General features: G+C 46.8%; 1 protein-coding gene across 1 annotated transcript in view; it reads right to left on the bottom strand.

The window, feature by feature from the left end:
• The window catches only part of PPP2R2C (protein phosphatase 2, regulatory subunit B, gamma), a 251,874-nt gene that overhangs the window by 183,819 nt on the left and 45,897 nt on the right, over positions 1–22,158 (bottom strand). The window lies entirely within an intron of this gene.

Here is a 22,158-nt window from a genome sequence, read left to right as displayed (position 1 = left end):
CGGGAAGCCTCTCCGGGCAAGACGGCAGAATGCTTGCCTACTGCCACACAGCCAGGCAAGCTGCCCAAACAGGGCCCGCAACTCTGCGGGGGAGAGAGAATCATTGTGATCCAAGGCTTTTTTAAGTTGGAATAATTAACTATAAATTATTCAGTGATCTGGGATGCTGTTTTGTGACAAATGTAAGCCCAAACTCTGCATTTGCTCTGTGCCCAGGACGCTGTTCTCCGATTGCTGCACGTCTAACCCAGCTGCTGCCATAAAATGTAATTGGCAGATGCTGGAAACAGATGAGGCAATCACCCATTGGCCCTGGGAGCCACTCTGATAGTGGGACCTGATGGGCTGGCACGGGGTGCACCCTGCGAACAAACAAGCCTCATCTGCATCAGGGATGGGGCAGATACCAAGAATACAGGAATGGAGCCTGAAATCACACCCCCCCTCAACCCAGAAAATGCTGACGGAGACCCTCCGGGTTTCCCAGCCCAGTTCTCAAGATCGACTGCAATGGGTCAGCTGGGGGACCATGCCCCTCCTGAAATCCTCCAGGGAAGAGAAGCTCATGGGCACTCAGAGGTTTATGCACATTAGCACCATTAATCCTTATAACACTTTCTTTCATTCATTCATTCATTCATTCATTCAGTGGGCTGGCACTGGGCTAGCCTCTAGAGAAGGAAGCAATGGGGGAACCGTGGTCCTTGTCCCCTGAGGAAGGCATGCATGTTGGCCCATTTTACAGACAAGAAACCACGGCTTAGGGTGGCCTGACCTTCTAGATACTCACTCTCTGCCTGGCTCTGCTGGCCCTCAGTCCACTCTCTCAACCACGAGGACCTCAGCCTCCAGAGGACAGAGGGAGCACCTGGTCCAAACAATGGCCTATGGCAGGTCCCATGAGGAGGGAGACCCAGTCTCTTTGTCTTTTGGGTCCCAGAACTTAGCAGAAAGCCCAGCACATAGCAGGTGCTTAGAAAACATTTGCTGAACAAATAAATGAGGAATTGGAGATGGGAGAGGATTTGGTCTGGAAAAGAGATGCCCAGGGACATGTCTCTGTCCTCAGGTGTCTAAAGGGCCACCAAATGGCACTAGGAACCAGCCTGTTCCACGTGATCTGGAACAGGATGGGGAGTGGGTTTCTAGGGGATGAGGACAAAAGGATGCGACATGTTTCTTTTCCATGTAAGAATAAGCATTTCTGTAATCAGAGCCCCTCAGGTGGGGTAAATGAGTCCCACCTTCGGGAGCGGTGCTTCTCGGTCACTGGGGACTGTCAAGCCAAGCCACACCTGAGCCTAATTTGAAGTCCACAGGGACTTTCCATATGCCCGGGAAATCCTCTGGGACTTCGCCCTAAAAGAAACAAGCAAACCTTCCCTCTGGTCTGTGATGCATGGTGCAGCTGTGGGGACTGAATAAGCAAACACAGGTAGGGTGTCTGAAGGACGGTGATTGTGGTGTGGCCTCAGCATTGGGTGAGTCCCTCCCCTGCCCTCCTTCCCTTCTTCCTGCCCTCCCTCTGTCCCTCCCTTTTTCCCTCTCTCCCTCCTTCCCTGTTTCCTTCCTTCCTTCTTCCTTCCTTCCTTCCTTTTCTCCTTCCTTTTATTCCATAACATTTATTGAGTTCCCACACATGCCACACCCAACCTGTGCTAGGTCCTGGCATTTCTTCTGGGGGGCTAGAAAGACAATTAGCCAATCAATCAATCAATCAGTTCCAGATACCCTGGAAAAGACCAAGCAGGGTAATAGGATAGAGGGACTTTGCACACTTCCTGACCCCCTCCTTCCAATGAGGGTCTATTTTCATTTTATCCGAGCAATACCCAACATTTGCACTATTCTAATACTCAGGCCTCCAGTCACTGGGGCCGAAAAACCTTGGAGATGTCCTGGATGCCTCTTTCTCTCACACCCATATCTAATGTCCTAGCCCTACCTTCAAACAGTATCCCAGACCCGGCCGCTACTGCCACCTCCACCCCTTCCCTCTGCTATACTGCCGACACCCTGGGCTGCATGTTCCAGAAGCATCTTCACTGGCTCCCACTTCTCAGCCCTTCCTCACTGCTATCTGTTCTCAACACCTGTCCAGAGCAACTCTCCTTAAACTAATGTCCAAATCTTCCAACCCATGCCACTGCTGCAGACCTTAACAGCTTCCTGTCCACCGCAGCAAACCCAGGTTCCACACAGTGGCCCAGGAACCCCAGGTCATCCACCCATGGCCTGCCCCAGCACTCCTCAGACCTCAAGACCTCCTCCCTTCCTCAGCCCACCCCACTCCAGCCACACCTCAGGGCCCCTGCAGCCACTGTTCCCTCTGCCTAAAATATTGTTCCTCAGATATGCACAAACCCACTCAGCCACCACCCTGGAGTCCCTTGATGTTCCTTCTTAGCAAAGCCTCCCCTGCCCAGCCAGTTTTCAGTAGAAGCCCATTGCCCAACTGCCTCCCCTCCTATCACCTTTCTCAGCCTTCTTTTTCTCCCTAACACTCAGCATCTGCTAACATAGTATAGGTGACACCAATGGGACCTGTTTCTATTTACTGTATGTGTTCTGTTCACGACTATATCCCTTGTGAACGGTAGCCCCTGTATCCCCTATTTACAGGCTCATGGGAGCCTGTAAATAACCAATCTGACAGTTTTGTGTGAAGTCCTAGACATTGACCTAAGAGAAAAGAAAACTTATGTCCATACAGACTTATGCATAATGTTTATGGCAACTTCATTCCTAACAGACAAAAACCTGTTAGCAAATCTAAACATCCATCAGCACAAGAATGGACAAGTATACTGCGTAGACATAACAGTGGAATACTACTTGGCAATTTTTTAAAAACCCAAAAACTGAGAATTCTGCTTCTAGCAATGCTAACAAATGCAAAGTAGGTCCTATCAGATCAACCCTCCCACAAGTAACAACCATGAACTCTGGACAAAATATAAAAAGTAACCACCTAAGGCACCTAATGGCAATCAAAAGCAGATGGGTACTGGAGGGGCCAATTCATGTAAGAAGGGAAAAGCACCAAATGTTTTGTGCTTTGTGGCAGCTGGCCTGAGAGCAGTCCTCCTTCTGCACCATTCAGAGAGCTACAACTATGATAGAAATCTCCCATCTTAGTGACTTTAAGAAGTAGCTGATAGCATGTGCGGCAATCTTGGCTGCTGGAACCTGGCAGGGAATGAGGAGGAAGAAAGATGAGGGGCACCAAGTCCCATGTATGAAGTCAACCCAGATCTCTGTCTTCTCAGGACAGATGCCAAACAGTCCACCAAAGGCTAAAATAATTAAATGGAGGATTTAGCTGCTACCCTCTGCAAGGGGGACGTTTTATAGTCTGAGTACAGTCAACTTAACTGCCTATAACAAAAAACCAATACTCTTAGGAGTAACATAACAGAACCCAGAGTGTCTACAACGTACCACTCAAAAATTCAGGATACAAATCAAAATTACTTGATGTAAGAATAAATAAAACCCAAAAGAGAAGAAAATCAACTGAGATGGACCCCAAATGCTGGAATTGGCAGACAATAATTTTAAAGCAGCTATTTGTACTATGCTCAAGAATGTAAAGGAAAGTATATTCATAATGAATTAAAAAATAAGAAATAGAAACTACTAAATAATAAATTAAATGGAAAATCTAGAAATGAAAAATACCCAATCTGAAATTTTAAAAATTCACTGAATGTACTAAAAAGCAGATAATAAATTCCAGAAGAGTCAGTGAAAGCAAAGGGAGATCGACAGAATTTTTACTCTATCTGAAAAACAGAGGAGGGAAGTTAAAATAGTAACCTAGCCTCAGGAACCTGCGGGGCAAACACCAAACGGTCTCCCATGGTGAGACTGTTGTCAAAGAAGGTGACAAAAGAATGAGGCACAAAAGTATAACAATGGCTGAAAATGACCCCAATTTTTGTGAAACACATAAATTTACAGATCTAAGAAGTTCAGTGAATCTCAAGCAGGGATAAAAACGCAAAGAAAAACACATAAAGGCACGTCATAGTTAAACTACTAAAAACCAAGTATAAAGAAAAACTCTGGAAAGGAGCCAGAGGAAAATGACACATTACAAACAAAAGAACAATGATATGAATCACTACTGACTTCTCCTCAGAAACTATGGAGGCCAGAAGGCAGTGGGATGACATCTTTAAAGTGCTTGGAAAAAAAGCCTGCCAATCCATAATATTATATTCAGTGAAAATATCCTTCAATGATGAAGATGAAATAAAGACATTTTCAAATTTAAAAAAACTAAGGGATTCATTGCCAGCACACCTGCATGACAAAGAATGCCAAAGGAAGTTCTTCAGAATGAAAACACAGATTTTCAGGAAGCAATGAAGAACACTGGAAAAGGTAAACATGTGAGTAAACATAAAAGACCATTTTTCTCTTAAGGTCTATACAATACATATGACTATTTAAAGCAAAAATCATTACATTGCATTGTGAGGTTTATAGTATATATCAATATAACCCATTTGATAGCCATAGGAAAAGGATGAAGGAGGAATTACGTGTACCTATTGTTATGCTTTATGTAAAGTGGTTGAAAATTAATAAACTTTTTGGCCGGGCGCGGTGGCTCAAGCCTGTAATCCCAGCACTTTGGGAGGCCGAGACGGGCGGATCACGAGGTCAGGAGATCGAGACCATCCTGGCTAACACGGTGAAATCCCGTCTCTACTAAAAAATACAAAAAACTAGCCGGACGAGGTGGCGGGCGCCTGTAGTCCCAGCTACTCGGGAGGCTGAGGCGGGAGAATGGCGTAAACCCGGGAGGCGGAGCTTGCAGTGAGCCGAGATAGCGCCACTGCACTCCAGCCTGGGCGACAGAGCGAGACTCCGTCTCAAAAAAATAAAAAATAAAAAATAAAATAAACTTTTCATAGTAATGAAAAGTTAATGATGTATAGCATAATCCTAGAGCAACCATTAAAAACATAATGCAGAGATAGAGATTTAAAAGCTCATAATGAAATTTTTACAAATCCAAGCATGAGGCCAGGTGCAGTGGCTCACACCTGTAATCCCACCACTTTGGAAGGCCGAGGTGGGTAGATCACTTGAGGTCAGGAGTTTGAGACCAGCCTGGCCAACATGGTGAAACCCTATCTCTACTAAAAATACAAAAATTAGCTGGGCATGGTGGTGCATGCTTATAATCCCGGCTACTCAGGAGGCTGAGGCATGAGAATAGGTTGAATCCAGGAGGTGGAGGTTTTAGTGAGCTGAGATCATGCTACTCTAATCCAGCCTGGGCAACAGAGTGAAACTCCCTCTCAAAAAATTTTTTTTAATTAAAAAAATAAAAATAAAAATCCAAGAATGAAATACTGCTTCCTGCAACAATGTGAATGAATTTCATAGACATGCTGGGCAAAAGAAGCCAAACACAAGAGTACACACTGCATGATCCTACTCACATGACATTCTAAAACAGGCAAACTAACATGTTGGCTCTTCAGCAAGCAGAAATAATGGGCTCTTCAGGTGCTGTGGTGGGGAGATAATGGACAACTGATTGAAAGAGGAGCAAGAGATTTTTTCTGAGGTGATGAAAATTTCCAGTATCTATTTTGTGTAATGGTTACATGTTTGTCAAAACTCATCAAATTGAACATGTAAGATCTGTACACTGTAATGGAACATAGCTACCTCAATCAAAAATTATTAAATCATGTAAGTTTACGTGGGACTCTGTATCATGATTTTGGCATTTAGACAGAAAACAAACATCACGTGGAACACAGCTATGCCAACATTCCACAACTGATATTATTCGCATGGAAACAGAAGACAGCCACAGAAATAAACCAACTCTGAGGTCACAAGAGGCCTCTCTGAGAAGTGACTTTCAAAGAGCAATCAATGAGAAGGGCTCAGTCATGAAAATATCTAGGGAAAGAACTTTCAGCACACAGGAGATAGGAAAGCAAAGATCCTGAGTAAGTATTCCAGTTACCTACTGTTGTGTAACAAACAGACCCTTAAAACAATTCATTACCATCTGCTATAGTGGTTGTGCAGACTGACTGAGCTTAGCTGAGCTGTTCCCTCTTGGTGTTCCTCATGAAGTTGTGGACAGCAGTGGGGGCTGCACTCATCTGAAGGCCCAACTGGGCAGGATATCCAGGATGGCTCTTTCACATGTCTGGTGGTTGATGCTGGCCATCAGCTGGGAGTTCACTTGGGGCTGTCAACACATGGCCTCTCATGTGGGTTGCCATTCTCACACCATGGCTGTTGGCTCCCCCAGGATGAGCATCTCAAGAGCAAACTCAAAAGACCCAGATCACCAGATCACCGGATGGAAGCTCCATGGCTTCTTATGACACAGCCTCAGACATCTTAGAAGGAGGATCAAGGATAAGTCCTAGGTGTTGGGCCTGCAGAACTAAGATGGGAAAGACCAGCCAGGACAGTAGGAATGCCAGTGAGGAAGAGGGCTGGAGAGAAAATTCCAAAGTTCCATCTCTGTCGTGTTAAGTTTGCAATGCCTGGTGTAGACATCTAAGGGAATGTCAAGTTGTAGCTGGGAACAAAAGCACAGGGGCTCAAGGATGAGGTCTGAGCCTCATTTTCCCCAGCTATAAACTAAAGGGTTTGGCCTGGGTGATCTTGGAAGACCTTCCTGCCTCTGACCACATGCGACACTGGGAACATGAAGGCCTTGGGCAAATGTACTGATGCTGCAGTGACGTCACAGGAAAGCCTTGAGCAATAGAAAGAGATGGAAGTGACTGTGTGACTTAAGAGTTCATGCAGTTTCCACTCTTGCCTTCTGGCAGTCCTGGGCTACCCTGTAAAAAGGTGGGCTCATGAATGAACTTCCATTCACAATTGCTTCAAATAGAATAAAATACCTAGGAATCCAACTTACAAGGGATGTAAAGGACCTCTTCAAGGAGAACTACAAACCACTGCTCAGTGAAATAAAAGAGGACACAAACGGAAGAACATATCATGCTCATGGATAGGAAGAATCAATATCGTGAAAATGGCCATACTGCCCAAGGTTATTTATAGATTCAATGCCATCCCCATCAAGCTACCAATGAGTTTCTTCACAGAATTGGAAAAAACTGCTTTAAAGTTCATATGGAACCAAAAAAGAGCCCACATTGCCAAGACAATCCTAAGTCAAAAGGACAAAGCTGGAGGTGTCACGCTACCTGACTTCAAACTATACTACAAGGCTACAGTAACCAAAACAGCATGGTACTGGTACCAAAACAGAGATATAGACCAATGGAACAGAACAGAGTCCTCAGAAATAATACCACACATCTACAGCCATCTGATCTTTGACAAACCTGAGAGGAACAAGAAATGGGGAAAGGATTCCCTATTTAATAAATGGTGCTGGGAAAATTGGCTAGCCATAAGTAGAAAGCTGAAACTGGATCCTTTCCTTACTCCTTACACGAAGATTAATTCAAGATGGATTAAAGACTTAAATGTTAGACCTAATACCATAAAAACCCTAGAAGAAAACCTAGGTAGTACCATTCAGGACATAGGCATGGGCAAGGACTTCATGTCTAAAACACCAAAAGCAACAGCAGCAAAAGCCAAAATTGACAAATGGGATCTCATTAAACTAAAGAGCTTCTGCACAGCAAAAGAAACTACCATCAGAGTGAACAGGCAACCTACAGAATGGGAGAAAATTTTTGCAATCTACTCATCTGACAAAGGGCTAATATCCAGAATCTACAAAGAACTCAAACAAATATACAAGAAAAAAACAAACAACCCCATCAAAAAGTGGGCAAAGGATATGAACAGACATTTCTCAAAAGAAGACATTCATACAGCCAACAGACACATGAAAAAATGCTCATCATCACTTGCCATCAGAGAAATGCAAATCAAAACCACAATGAGATACCATCTCACACCAGTTAGAATGGCAATCATTAAAAAGTCAGGAAACAACAGGTGTTGGAGAGGATGTGGAGAAATAGGAACACTTTTACACTGTTGGTGGGCTTGTAAACTAGTTCAACCATTATGGAAAACAGTATGACAATTCCTCAAGGATCTAGAACTAGATGTACCATATGACCCAGCCATCCCACTACTGGGTATATACCCAAAGGATTATAAATTATTCTACTACAAAGACACATGCACACGTATGTTTATTGCGGCACTATTCACAATAGCAAAGACTTGGAATCAACCCAAATGTCCATCTGTGACAGACTGGATTAAGAAAATGTGGCACATATACACCATGGAATACTATGCAGCCATAAAAAAGGATGAGTTTGCGTCCTTTGTAGGGACATGCATGCAGCTGGAAACCATCATTCTTAGCAAACTATCACAAGAACAGAAAACCAAACACCGCATGTTCTCACTCATAGGTGGGAACTGAACAATGAGATCACTTGGACTCAGGAAGGGGAACATCACACACTGGGGCCTATCATGGGGAGCGGGGAGGGATTGCACTGGGAGTTATACATGATATAAATGATGAATTGATGGGTGCTGACGAGTTGATGGGTGCAGCACACCGACATGGCACAAGTATACATATGTAACAAACCTGCACGTTATGCACATGTACCCTAGAACTTAAAGTATAATAAAAAAATAAATAAAATAAATAAATAAATAAATAAAAATAAAAATAAAAATAAAAGAAGGTGGGCTACCCTACTGGACTCTCTGTGTGGGGAAAGAGAGGCCAAGTCAGTCTCCAGCTGTTCTAACGAGCCCAGCTGAGGCAACTTGGATCACCCAGGCCCAGGTGAGTTTCCAGATGACTGCTGAAAGTCACTAAGTAGCCTCAGGTGAGACCAGCAGAAGAACCACCAGCTGAGCCTAGCCCAGATCACAAACTCTTCAGCAAATAAATGGCTGTTTTAAGCCACTGAATTTTGGGGTGGTTTGTGATACAGCAATAGTTAACTAATACACTACATAAGATTCAATTGCCCACTCCTCATGTCTTCACTAAATCGGTCTCCTTCAAGATCAGCTCTGACCCTCTGGGTAAATCATTTTTCTTCCTTAGAATTTAATTTCCTCATCTATGAAATGGGAGGGTTGAACATGATTGCTGAAATACCTTTCAGCTCTGAAAATCCAGTAACCTTAGAAGACAAATCAAAGTTAGGATGAGCTGTAGAGCAAAAAACAATGATGTAGCATTTGATGCTGGGCACAGTGACACAAGCCCGTAGTCTCAGATACTCAGGAGGATTGCTGGAGCCCAGGAGTTTGAGGCCAGCCTCAGCTACATAGTGAGACCCCAGTCTCTAAAAATAAAACTAAACAACTATGTAGTATTGTTAGAGTAGGTAGTTAGGCAGACATGAGCAGGGCAGGAGAGCCTGCCCCAAATGAGGAATGTCAGGTGACCATCAGGTGATGGTCAGGTGGTTATTAAACTCTTGCTAAAATAATAATTGGTCACAGCTGGCATCAGGGAAAGGCAGTCTCCCAACAGAAACACCTGAAGCTGGTGACCAGCAGCTTCCTGATAGGATCTAAGAGTTGGGCGAGTGGGCTCAAACATGCACACTAAGAGGCAAAATGACAGCGTTTAACTGGAGTATGACCTTCTAGGAACACTCCACTGGTAAGGGAAAAACGACTCAAATGAGCACATGCACAGCTTCTGTAAACACATTAAGACGCAGTCCCTCCCAGGTGCTGGCAGGCCACTGCGCATGTGGACAGCCCACCCCAAAAAACACATCAAGGGAAGAGAGACACAAGATCCCAGAAGCACGCCAATGTATAAAACCCCAAGTCACAGGTCAAACAGCACACTTGACCCTCTTCCTGCTCTAAAACTTTTCAGTAAACTTTCACTCCTGCTCTAAAACTTGCCTCAGTCTCTCACTTTGCCTTATGCCCCTCAGACAAATTCTTTCCTCTGAGGAGGTGAGCATTGAGTTGCTGCAGACCCATACGAATTCGACGCTGCTGACAGTACTTGATTCTTATGGATAATCAGATCATTGTTTTAACTGCAGTGTTTAAAACACCTTGAACTTCTCAGATAGCAAACTGTACATGAAGCTGGATTTTCCCATGGCTGGGAAAGAACAGTAGCAAAGCTGAAACACTCTAGCTTGAAAACAGGAGGAAATTTGAAAGCCTTGCCTGGCAGCCCTTCTTGAGAAGTGGTATCTTCATCTCAGTCTACATCTCAGCACTTCCCATAACCCTCCAACCACAGAGCCAGTGCAACATGTCAAAGATTTATTAGCTAAAACACAAGAGATATTCGGGGGGGGGGGAGTCAAAATGTCATTCAGAAATCAATAACTGCAATGAAAAAAAATCAATAGACCCTCTGGCAAATAAATAAATAAATAAATAAGGAGGTAAACCTTTACACCAGGGGAAATGGTGCGTTTAATAAATCTGCCCAGAAATCCAACCAAACTAATCTACCCTTACCACAATCATATTCAGGTGGCTGTGTCTGCCTCTAGTCCAATGAAGTCACCCTTGCCCATTTGCAAAGCTGTGAGCTATGCCACCCTGAACTCACTTTTCCATTCAACAAACCCTCATGGAATGCCTGTGAGTCATGCTCCCCACCTTCTAGCTGGGTGACTAGGCTCTCCCTGCCTCAGTTCCCTCCTTGGGTTTCCATGGTGATCACCACAGCACCCACCTTCCTGGGCTGTCACAAGGCCGACTCCACGCAATGCACATGCACAGTAAGTGCACTTGGTGGGAGCTGTCACCAGGGTCCTGGGCCCTCCCTTTCCTGCACCCTCCACATGTAACTGATCCGTTATTCTTGTCTATGTCATTTCCACAAGTGTCCCTGTGGAATAACTTCCTCTCATTCCACAGCCACCACCCCAGTCAGGCCAGCCACATCTCTCACCTGCAACTTCAGACTGGTTTCCCCATCTCCATTCCTGCCCCCGTCAATCTTTTCTCCACTTGGCAGCCCAAATGGCCTTACAAAACCTACACAGGATCACATCACCCACCTGCTTCAAGCCCCTCCCGTCTTTCATGGAGTAAGCCCAAACTCCAACCTGCATGGCCTGGCCCTTCTCACCGCCTCCCACCACCCCCACCCCTACTCAGGACCCTGAAAATTCACCAGCCTCTTTCTGTCCCTGGATCAAGGCTGACCAGTTGGGCACTTACAATCCCTTTCCCTGAAACTCCATCCCCAGATCTCCTCCTTGTTCTCTGGTCTCAGTTCAAATGACAGCTACTCTGATCTTCCCTGGACATCCAGCCTCAAGTGGCCTTTCTCCAATATCACCTTCTATCCATCACCCTGTTTGAGCTTCTTTGTGGTGCTTATATGTACCTGAAATTGTTTCTGTTCATTTATTCTTCACTATCTGTGCCCCTGCCCCTCCCCACATGCATGTGCATGCACACACACACAGGCACACGCATGCACATACGCACACACACATGCACACCAGAATGTAGACCCCTGCCTCTGTCTTCTTAGCCCAACAACCCCGAACCCCTGGAATGGTGCCTGAAACAGAGGAGGCCCTCTTAGAAAATGTTTGTTGAGGTTGGGCACGGCGGCTCACGCCTGTAATCCCAACACTTTGGGAGGCTGAGGTGGGCTAATACTGAGGTCAGGAGATCGAGACCATCCTGGCTAACACAACGATACCCTGTCTCTACTAAAAATCCAAAAAATTATCCAGACATAGTGGCAGGCGCCTGTATTCCCAGCTACTCTGGAGGCTGAGGCAGGAGAATTGCTTGAACCCAGGAGGTGGAGGTTGCAGTGAGCCGAGATCACGCCACTGCACTCCAGCCTCAGCAACAGAGCAAGACTCCATCTGAAAACAAAAACAAAAACAAAACAAAACAAAAAACAGAAAATGTTTGTTGAATGAATGAATAAGAGGAACCTTATTTGATTTCTGTCTCTGACACTCGCTAGCTGTCCCTGAATTTATCCTTCTCTTAATTTCCTCATCTGTAAAACAGAGATAATAATTGCCCATTGCATGGGCTTTAGTAACTATTACCTGAGAAAAACATGCAAAATGCTTGGAACAGTGCCTGGCATGGAGTGAGTGCTCAATACATGTTAGTTGTTCTGCTGGTGATAGTGATGCTGATGCTGATGGTGATGGTGGTGGTGATGGTATTGATGGTGGTGATGATAGTGAGAGTATTGATAACTACAGTGACGGTAATGGTGATGGTGGTGGCGGTGATGATGGTGATGATGGTGATGGTGGGGATGATGGTGGTGACAGTGATGTTGGTGATGGTGGTGATGGTGGTGACGGCAGTGTTGGTGGTGATGGTGGTGATGGTGGTGATGATGGTGATGGTGGTGATGGTGATGGTGGTGATGGTGGTGATGGTGGTGGTGGTGATGGTGATGGTGGTGATGGTGGTGATGGTGGTGGTGGTGATGGTGATGGTGGTGATAGTGGTGGTGATGGTGGTGGTGGTGGTGGTGGTGATGGTGGTGGTGATGGTGATGGTGGTGATGGTGGTGACAGTGATGGTGATGGTGGTGATGGTGATGGTAGTGATGGTTGTGACAGCAGGGATGGTGATGATGGTGGTGGTGGTGGCAACGGTGGTTGTGGTGATGGTGGTAGTGGTGATGGTGATGGTGGTGGTGATGATGGTGATGGTGGTGGTAGTGATGGTGGTGGTGGTGGTGACAGAGATGGTAATGGTGGTGGTGATACTGGTGGTGGTGATGATGGTGAGAGTGCTAATAATTACAATGATGCCAATGGTGGCAGTGAGGATAAGATCTCACCTGGGCCAAGTTCTGCACAATGATATAATGTACATAACAGTGTCCAGGGTGGCACCTGACACTTTTATGATAAGGGCCCAATAGCTGTAGGTTTCAGTTCAATTCAGTTCAAAAGCAAATGGTTCATCTTATGATAAAACCCAGTGAAATCAGACCCAATAAAATCATATATTTAAAATGCTGATTTAACAGCATTAGCTGGTCCACATATCAGGATAAAAAAAAAAATACTTCATTGCACTTTGTTGCATCTTGGGGAATTTTATTTAATGATACAATTAATTTTGCTCTAAGTATATGGGCTTTTTAAAGACTTGCTGCAGCCAGTATAATTTGATTATATCACAAAGCTAGAAAATTTACCAAAGGACAACACCTAATTCATACATTCACTCACTCACTCACTCATCACAAGCATTTAATAAGCATCTACCCAGTAAATATGTTCAATCCTGAGAACTTAAGATATTAATGAATAAATTACAGCCCTGCAGGCTTTGGTTTTCAATCCAGTTTAACAAACAGGCCCTGGGATACGATAGAGTCTGTCCAAAGAATGGGCACGGAAATGCTGTTTTCCTTTCAAGGAGCAGTAGTGCTGGTACGTGGAGAGGAAGCCACGGTCTCTGGCAGAGGCAGAGCGACATAGTGTGTCTGGGGAGCCCCAGAGGAGGGTCCTCCCAGGGGTGGAACGGGGTGAAGAGTAAGCCAAAAAACACTTCCCAGAAAACAAGAGCTTGCCAGTCACTGCGAGGGAGGGGCCATGCCAACCAGCCTGAGAAGCCAGGAATTGCCATGCACAGACCCTATTTGTGCAGCTCCCGGATGAGCTGGAGGAGTCTCAAGTAGGTGGGGTGAGTATGAAAGGGACAGGTCAGGTGTGAGGGTGGACAAGCCTGGACCAGCTCGCTAAGGGCATCTGTGCCAAACCAAGGAGCTTCAACTGAGCTCCCTCATCAGCAGTGCAGACCCAGGAAAAGGGTGTGCACGGTGGACAGACCAGGGAGGGGCTCCCGAGGCCCCTATCTCCTCCTCACTTGGCTCAGTTTTCTCCATTGGGGAGCACCCACTCTGAAGACACCACCCACTCTCTCCTTGAATGAATCACCTCCGGTTCAGAATAACTTAGGGAAATATTTTGCAAATCTCTGGTGGAAATAAATTAAATCAACACTAATTCTGAGGCATGCTAAAAATGTTCAAATACAGATGGGGTGTATAATTGGGCCTCTTATATTTAGGAAGCTGAAGAATACAAAAGCAGAACCATGTTCATGTGCACCAAATTCACTTTATGTAAGGAAAAAATAATTTACCTTCCTTTGACATTTTTGTTGGAAGGTACAAAACCCGGTATAATTTAGTTATTCTTTTCCTATGTATCTAAATAGCAGGAGACAATGTTGTGCAATTAATCTTTTCAATTTTGTAAACCTATGAGACTAACAGAAATTTAATTTCATTTACTAAATGAACCAAGTGGAGGAGTTGGTATTCTCTTTGGTTCAATTCAAGTAGCATTTATTGAAGACCAGGTAAGACCAGGTACTGCCCAGGTATTTGTACATCTGTTCCCCCTTAACCCTCACAGGTCTCAAGGCAATATTGTTATGGCCACTTTTATGGAAGAGGTGATTGGTGATCAAAGACTTGACCTGGCTGGCTCAAGGTCTCAGCACTGATAAGGAGTGGAGTTGAGTATTTGCCCCCCAGTGGCTGACCCCAGGGCCCTTGGTTTTTATAGCACTCACCTCCCACAAGCTCTGAACTCAAAAAGAGATTGTTCCAATGGTCTGAACTATTATGCCAGGGAGGTTTGGACACGGGGTTCTGGAATATGCCCAAAGAATGTGGGATAGAAATTAGTGCAGGACAAGCACAGGTCAGCTCTGCAATGCCTGGGGTGGATCTTCATTTCCTAGGGCTGCCATGAAAACATAACAACCTGGGTGGCCCCAAACAACAGAGAATCTTATTCTCTCCCAGTTCTGGAGTCTAGAAATCTGAAATCATGGTGTCAGCAGGGCCATGCCTTCTCTGAAGGCTCCAGAGGAGAGTCTGCTCCACGCCTAGCACAGCTTCAGGTATTGCCTGCAAGCCTGGGCACTCCTCGGCTTGTAGCTGCATCACTACAATCTCTATCTCTATCACCATGTGACCTTCTCCTGGTGTGACTGTGTCTCTTATAAGGACACTAGTCACTGGATCAGGGCCCCCCCTAATTTAGTAGGCCCTGCTTCATCTTCACCTGATTGCATCTGCAAAGACCCAACTTCCATATGAAGTCACATTCACAGGCATCAGGGGTGAGGACCCCAACATATCTTTTGAGGGGACATAATTCAACCCACGACAGGATGCTAATGTAGGTGGGAGCTGGTCATTTTAAAGGTAGAATCAAATCAGCTCTTATTTATTAAATCTTAACCAGTCAACCGGAGGCTCTGGCAAACCGGGGGAGGAGAGCAAAATACTTCTCTTGTTTAACAACCGAACACTCTCACAGAACCAGAACCTTCTTGGCACAGCTGGGAAGAGCATTCAACAAGTACTGGATGGTGAGCATTTCCCGAGCACCTATTCTGTGCCGGGCCAAAGGCTGGGTGGCAGCATTGCAGGGCTGACCAGCAAGAGCTTGGAAGTTAACACTGATGGGGTTTGGATCTCAACTCAGGTACTTATGTGACCCTGGGCAAGAGACTCATCTCTTTGCGTCCTGGTTTTCTCATGCACGAAAAGAGAACCATAGGAGGACTCACCTCAAAGAGCTGTTGTGCAGACTATATGAGTGAGTACTTCTAACGTGCTTACAAGAATGCCTTGCATAAACACACAAGAAATTTTAACTATCATCTAATCCTTTTGCCTATTGCTTGGTATGTAGTAAGCACTCAATAAATATCATTCATTCAGCAAGCGTGTATCAAGCCCCAACTGCATGCCAGCGCTAAGTTAGGTGCTTGTATTGGTTTGCCAGCACTGCCATAATAAAGTATTGTAATGCTGTGTTGGAAACTGAAAGTCTGAGATCAAAGTGTCCGGCAGAGCCACCAGGGATTCAGGGGAGGAGACTTCCTTGCCTATCCCAGCTTCTGGCATTGCCAGCAATGGTTGGTGCTCCTTGGCCTGTAGCTGCAGCATCCAACCTCTGCCTCTGTCCTCACAAGGAGTTCTCCTGTGTGTGTCCCTGTGTCTCCTCTCCTCTTCTTATAAGGACATCAGTCATGTTGGGTTGAGGACCCACCCTGCTCCAGTATGACCTCATCTCAACTAACTACATCTGCAAAGACTTTATTTCCAAATATGGTCACATTCTGAGAAACTGGATTAGGACTTCAACATGTATTTGGTGGTGGATGGGGCGGAGTGATGCAATCCAACTCCTATCCACATGCATGATGTTTTTCTGGCAGGCGTCCTTAGGACCCACCACAGTGTGCTCCTGGCTGCCCATTGTCCTTCACACACCCCCAGAACCCTGCACTGGGGGCTCCAGGACTATCCTGGGAGTTTCTTGGCACTGCAGCCTGCAAAGAGGAGGATGACAACGACTCCTTGTGTACATAGCAAATTCCTGCCCGTTGCCTCGTCTTACCTGCAGTGCTGCTTTGCAAGGTGGGGATCACCACTCCTCTGTGCAGCTGAGCAAGCTGTACCTCAGAGAGGGGCTGACTAGCCTTTAACTCCCCATTCACAGGGCCTAATAGGATGCCCAACTCCTGTGCCAGGCCGTCTGTCCATCTGTCCACCCTCCTCCAGGTGTAGGCAGCACCACCGGACCCGTGACTCCTCCTCCCAGGCCCTGTGAGCGTGTGCTGCCCATCGCGGCTTCTATAAAATTCTGGAGGAATTAGAACAGCATGGACCCTGCAGCAAGTTTTTCATTTAAAAGAAAATATTCCATTTGCTAGCCTGCACTTTACTTTTCTACATGCTTTGGCTTTAACACATTTCATATCTGACAAGACAGTGACCATAAGGGATCCTGTTTTTAGTCCTCACCTGGCAATATAAACAGTTGGCACAACGCAGGCCCCTTGAGTGTCTGTGGGAGATGTCACTGGTTCATGAAACCCTGCCCAAGCTGACCCCAAGCTCCCTCCCGCTGCGAAATCACTCAGCAGTCTTGGCGAGTGGCACGTAGGCAGGGCGCTGCCTCACTGTCCCAGAAGCTCAGGAACTGGGGACACGTCAGGAGGATATTTATAGACAAGGCAGAGTTTTCTTTAAAAAGCCCTGCTGCAGTGGGTTCCTCCCACACCCACACTCCCAGGAATAACCATGAGTGGCTTTCCCCTTCACCAGCCCCAGGCAGGAGGGAGACCCTGATGCCAATATGTGGCCTCCTCCCCAGCAAGCCCACCAGGTTGCTCGCCTGGCAGAAGGTAGACAGGGGTCTCTGAGTGAGGGACAGATGCTGACTCTCACTCAGCATCTGATGCTGACTCCCCAGAACCACACTTTGCCTGGCACCTGCCCTACGTGAAAGGCACCATGCTGGGCACACAAGTGAATCTCAACCCAACAGCTCACCCTGGAGTCAGCCTACCCAGGTCCAAAACCTGGTTGGACAACTCAGTAGCTGGGAGAGCCCAGGCACATTACCTAGCCTCTCTGAGCCTCGCTCTCTTCTCCATGAAGTGGCAATGATAAGAGGGACTACTTCCCAGAGGCCACATGAAGATGCCAGTGACAGTGGAAATTAGCCTGTGCAAAGCACCCCCTACACGTCAGGTGCTGTCATTATTATCCGTCTCTAATACATATTATCCCCATTTTGCAAATGAAGAAACTGAGGTTCTAAGAGGTGAGAGGGCCCGGCCTACACAACTAGGAAAAAAAGACGGAAGAAATTACCCTGTAGCTCTTTGGGGTGTCTTCCTACAGAAATGCGTCCCCTCCCCAGTTCTCCCTTCCTTTCTTTTATCATTTCAACAGTCCATCATGCTGAGCCCAGGGGCCCACCTTGGAGCCCAGTGTGGGATGAAGGGGAAATGTTGAGGTCTGGAAGCCAGGTAGACAGAGGTTCCAATACCAGCTCCCCTACCTACAAACTCTCCGGATCCATATTACCTGGGAAGTTGGTACTTTGCCCCCTGCTCTACAGATGAGAAAACTGAGTCTCAGCTAACAATTTGTGCACAGTCCCAGGTGAGGCCAGCAAATCTGTCTCCAGGCAGAAGGGAGTCTACTGTGCAAAATGGAAAAAGAAGCAAAAATCCTACCTGACAGTATCAGAATGGAGAGGATTGAAACAACACACTTCTGTAAAACACATGACTCAAAGAAGTCTCAAGAGAAAGTCACAAGTATTTTGAACTAATTAAAAATGAAAACACAACTTATCAAAATTTATGAGAGGCAGCAAAAGCTGTGCTTAGAGGGAAATTTATACCATTGAATGTATATATTAGAAAAGAAGAAAGATCTAAAATCAAGCATCTAAGCTTCCACTTCAGGAAACTAGGAAAAGAAGAGCAAATTAAATCCAAAGTAAACAGAAGAAAATAATAAAAATTAGAGCAGAAATCAATAAAATTGAAAACAAGAACTCAACAGAGAAAATTAATGAAATCAAAAACTGGTTCTTTGAAAAGATCTATAAAATTAATAAGCCTGTAGCCAGGCCAACAAGGAAAAAGGAGAAGGACACAACTATTAATACTAGAAATTGAAGAGGATACATCACTACAGATCCCATGGACATTCAAAGGAAAATCAAGTAACACTGTGAATACCTCTACGCTCACAAATTTAATAACCTAGATGAAATGCCATTTCCTTAAATGACACAATCTGCCAAAACTCACACAATAAGAAATAGACTATCTAAATAGGCCTGTATCTGTTAAAGAAATGGACCAGGTGTGGTGGCTTAGGCCTGTAATCCCAGCATTTTGGGAGACTGAGGCAGGTGGCTCACCTGAAGTCAGGAGTTCGATACCAGCCTGGTGAATGTGGTGAAACCCCATATCTACTAAAAATACAAAAATTACCCAGGCGTGGTGGCACGTGTCTGTAGTCCCAACTACCCAAGAGGCTGAGGCAGGAGAACTGTTTGAACCCGAGAGGTGGAGATTGCAGTGAGCCAAGATTACACCATTGCACTCCAGCCTGGGCAACAGAGCAAGACTCTGTCTTAAATAAGAAAAAGAAAAGAAAAGAAAAGAAAAGAAAAGAAAAGAAAAAGAAAGAAATGAAAAGAAAGAAAAAAGAAAAAGAAATGGAACCAACAATTTAATAATCTTCCCAAACAGCAAGCACCAGGCCCAGATGGGTTCACTGGTGAATTCTAACAAACATTTAAGGAAGAAATTATAGCAATTCTCCACCATCTCTTTTGGAAGACAGAATGGAGAGGATAGTGAGCAGACCCCTGAGAGGGGAGCATTTTGCCACCATCCACCCTTCTGACTCCCCTAGAGTACCAGCTGTGTTGCCTCCAGCTATGTTGGGAGACCAAGTTTCCAGGGGCCTTAGGTTATAGGGCATGCCTGGTGCTGGAGTCATATGAGAGCCCCCACAGCACCTAGGAAAGAAGGGAACTGTGACAGGAAGAGATAAATCACAGTGCAAGCCAAAATAGTCCCTGTGGTGTGAGGAGCGAGAACAGAGCCAGGCCCCATGCTTTTGAGAGCCACAGAGAAACCTAAAACCCTAAAAGGCCACCCAGGCCCCACAGGACAAGCCTGTGCCTAGCTCCCCAGCCCCAGCTCCCATCATGCAGCCTCCCTCTCCTCTGAAGTCATACAGGCCTCTGGGCCATCCTGCCTTCTGCCACAGGGCCTTTGCATCTGCTGTTCCCGTGCCCATTTGATAATTCTGTGCCTCCACTACTCGGTGGTGAGGCATGTACATTCAGCCCCATTCTGTCTGCACCTATTCACAAACAGGCACTTAATGATATTCATTAAATGAATGAATAAATAAGCAAGTTGGGTAACAGAGGAGCTAACAGGGAGAGGGTGGGAGGTCCTGCCCTCTTCCAGGCGATACTGATATGCATGCTGTGTGCCAGCAACTAAGCCCTTCAAACACCAGTGTGGGAGAGCAAGAAGGACCTGAAAGTGATCCACAGAGACACAAAACTGCAGAAAAAGGAAGACGGAGACAGAGCGGCCTGAGATGGGGCATTGGGGTTTGCAGTCAGGTAACCAGGAAGTGCTGGCTTGCTCATCTCATATCTCACCACGTGAGGTGAGCTGCTTCGCCCCTGCAATTCTGCCTGGTTATTTGAAATGAGGGCATGATACCCTCAGAGGGGACAGAAGAATGACAAGATGGGCTGGGTTGTTATTCCCCGGGGAGCCCCCAAGGGGCTTTAACAGCCAGAGAGGGGCAGGATCAGATTCACAGGTTAGACCAATGGCTCCGGCTGCAGGGGGTGAGTGGATGAAGGGGGACACTGGGGAGTTGAGCAGGGTCCTAAGAACCTCAACAATGACAATGATGCCTGCCCCAGGGTGGGAGATGTGCAGAGGAGGAGGGAGGCATGGAGTAGACACTCAGCAAGCGGGGCTTTGGCCCAGGCCGGGGTCACAGCAGTCCTCTGTCAACAGCCAACATTACTGCAGGGGGCAGTGTGGTCTACACCCAAACAAAGGGCAACTCTGTCCCTGAGCAGCTCACTGTCCACGCATCCTTCTGGACAAGATCTCCCAGGCACTGCCCTGAGTGGAGTGGATTCCATCCCAGGCCCGCAGCAGCCCTGTCAATACTGTCAGGGCGACAAATGACCCACGTCACACACAGGCAAGGGGCTACCTGAAACAGAGCACGACAGGGCCATCCCCAGGGCACAGAGCACAGCCCGAAACCGATAAAAACGGGCAGCCCTGTGTGATTCAAGTCCAAGGGGTGTATGACATGAGCTTCACAGCTCCTCACTCCCCAACAGCAGCCTTCCTCACCTCCACTTTGGGGACAGGATGCCATGTGGGGGCTGAGGGAGACAGGAGAGCACTGAGCTTGGAGCCTGGGAGCTGTGGTGTGGCTGTCATTTATGCAAGGCCCATCATGTGCCCAGGTGTGCTTGGAGTCTTCCTTGCATTGGGTCACAGATTCTTCCCAGCAACTCTCAAGACTGGAGTTATCAGCCATGTTTTACACAGAGAAACTGAAGGGTAGGAGGCAAAGTGCGGAGGGCTGGGAAGTGGCCGAATGGAGACTGATTTCCGTATTCGTTGTCCATTGTTCTTATTAATTATCACCATGACCTCTGGGGCTTACACATCTCCTTGTCCTGATAGGACAGAATGCAGATGAGGAGCATATCAATTCCCTCAGTTAGCAGAGTCTGAAATGCACAAGGCTTGGAAAGTAAGGTTCAAAAAGGCTAAGTAACCAGCCTTTTTGGCCACACAGCATCAGCGGCCACAGCGTCTGTCTGACTCCAAGCCGGGTGCCCACCACTGCACATTGTCTGAAGGAAGGGGATGCCTCCAATGTGCAAATGCAGCGCCCAGCTCCAGCCGTGTGCCCTAGGCAAACCTGCCGTTCAGGGCTTTTGGGGGCTTCTCCTGCCACTTGTAGGTTGTGTTCAGCTGGTCGTAAACCACTGCTCACATTAGCTACCATCAATTAGATGCCTACTCTCTACCAACCGCCACCAGGACCTTCTCATTCACCAGGGCTCCCCTCTCCCATGATCTAGCCAGAAAGTGGGGGCTTCAATGTAGGGTGATCATTCAGGTGGGTTAGAAGCTTCTGCCATTCATTGAGCCCCCTCAAGGCACTAACAAGGGATACCCCACACAGTGGCTTTCTCCCAGAGCTCCAGAGAGGAGCCCACCCATTCGCAGTGTGGCTTCATCTCCCTGCATATGTGCTTCTTAGGGGTCGTCTCTCGACCCGCCCCTCCAGGGCCCTCCTCTCCTTCCTCGAGGTGATGTGAGTTCATACATAGGAGGCACTCACACAGGTGCTGGTGCTGCTTCCCCTGGACCAGCCACCAGTCTCCTGGCCAGGGGGCCACTCTCCCTTGCCACACCCTGCGTCTGCAGAACAGCCCGTTTGTGAGCATGTACTACCGGCCAAGAGCTAGCTATGATGGAGGAATTATTGCTACCCTCGTATTACAAAGGAGGAAACTGAGGCACAGCTCAGGGAAGAGCCGGCAGGCACACCAGGCCATCTGCCTCCAGAGCCACCCGCTAAACCTGCCTCCAGCGGTGACTGCTTTGCTATCATCGGGTTCTGTTCTCCCCAAGAGGCAAGGGACCGTAAGCCAATGGCTTTGGGGGCCGTGACAAGTGGGGGCCGCTGACGTCTGGGAACAGAGACGTGTTGTTTCCAAACCTCACCCGATGGGCCTGTCTCTGTGAAACGCACCGCTCCTACCTGCACTCTCCCAGCCACTCCCAGCCCTCCCACCC

This window comes from Colobus angolensis, unplaced genomic scaffold (assembly GCF_000951035.1).
Source record: "Colobus angolensis palliatus isolate OR3802 unplaced genomic scaffold, Cang.pa_1.0 Scaffold143, whole genome shotgun sequence".
Lineage (NCBI taxonomy): Eukaryota > Metazoa > Chordata > Mammalia > Primates > Cercopithecidae > Colobus > Colobus angolensis.
The sequence above is the reverse complement of the archived record's forward strand: the minus strand, read 5'-3'. Positions and strand labels throughout refer to the sequence as shown.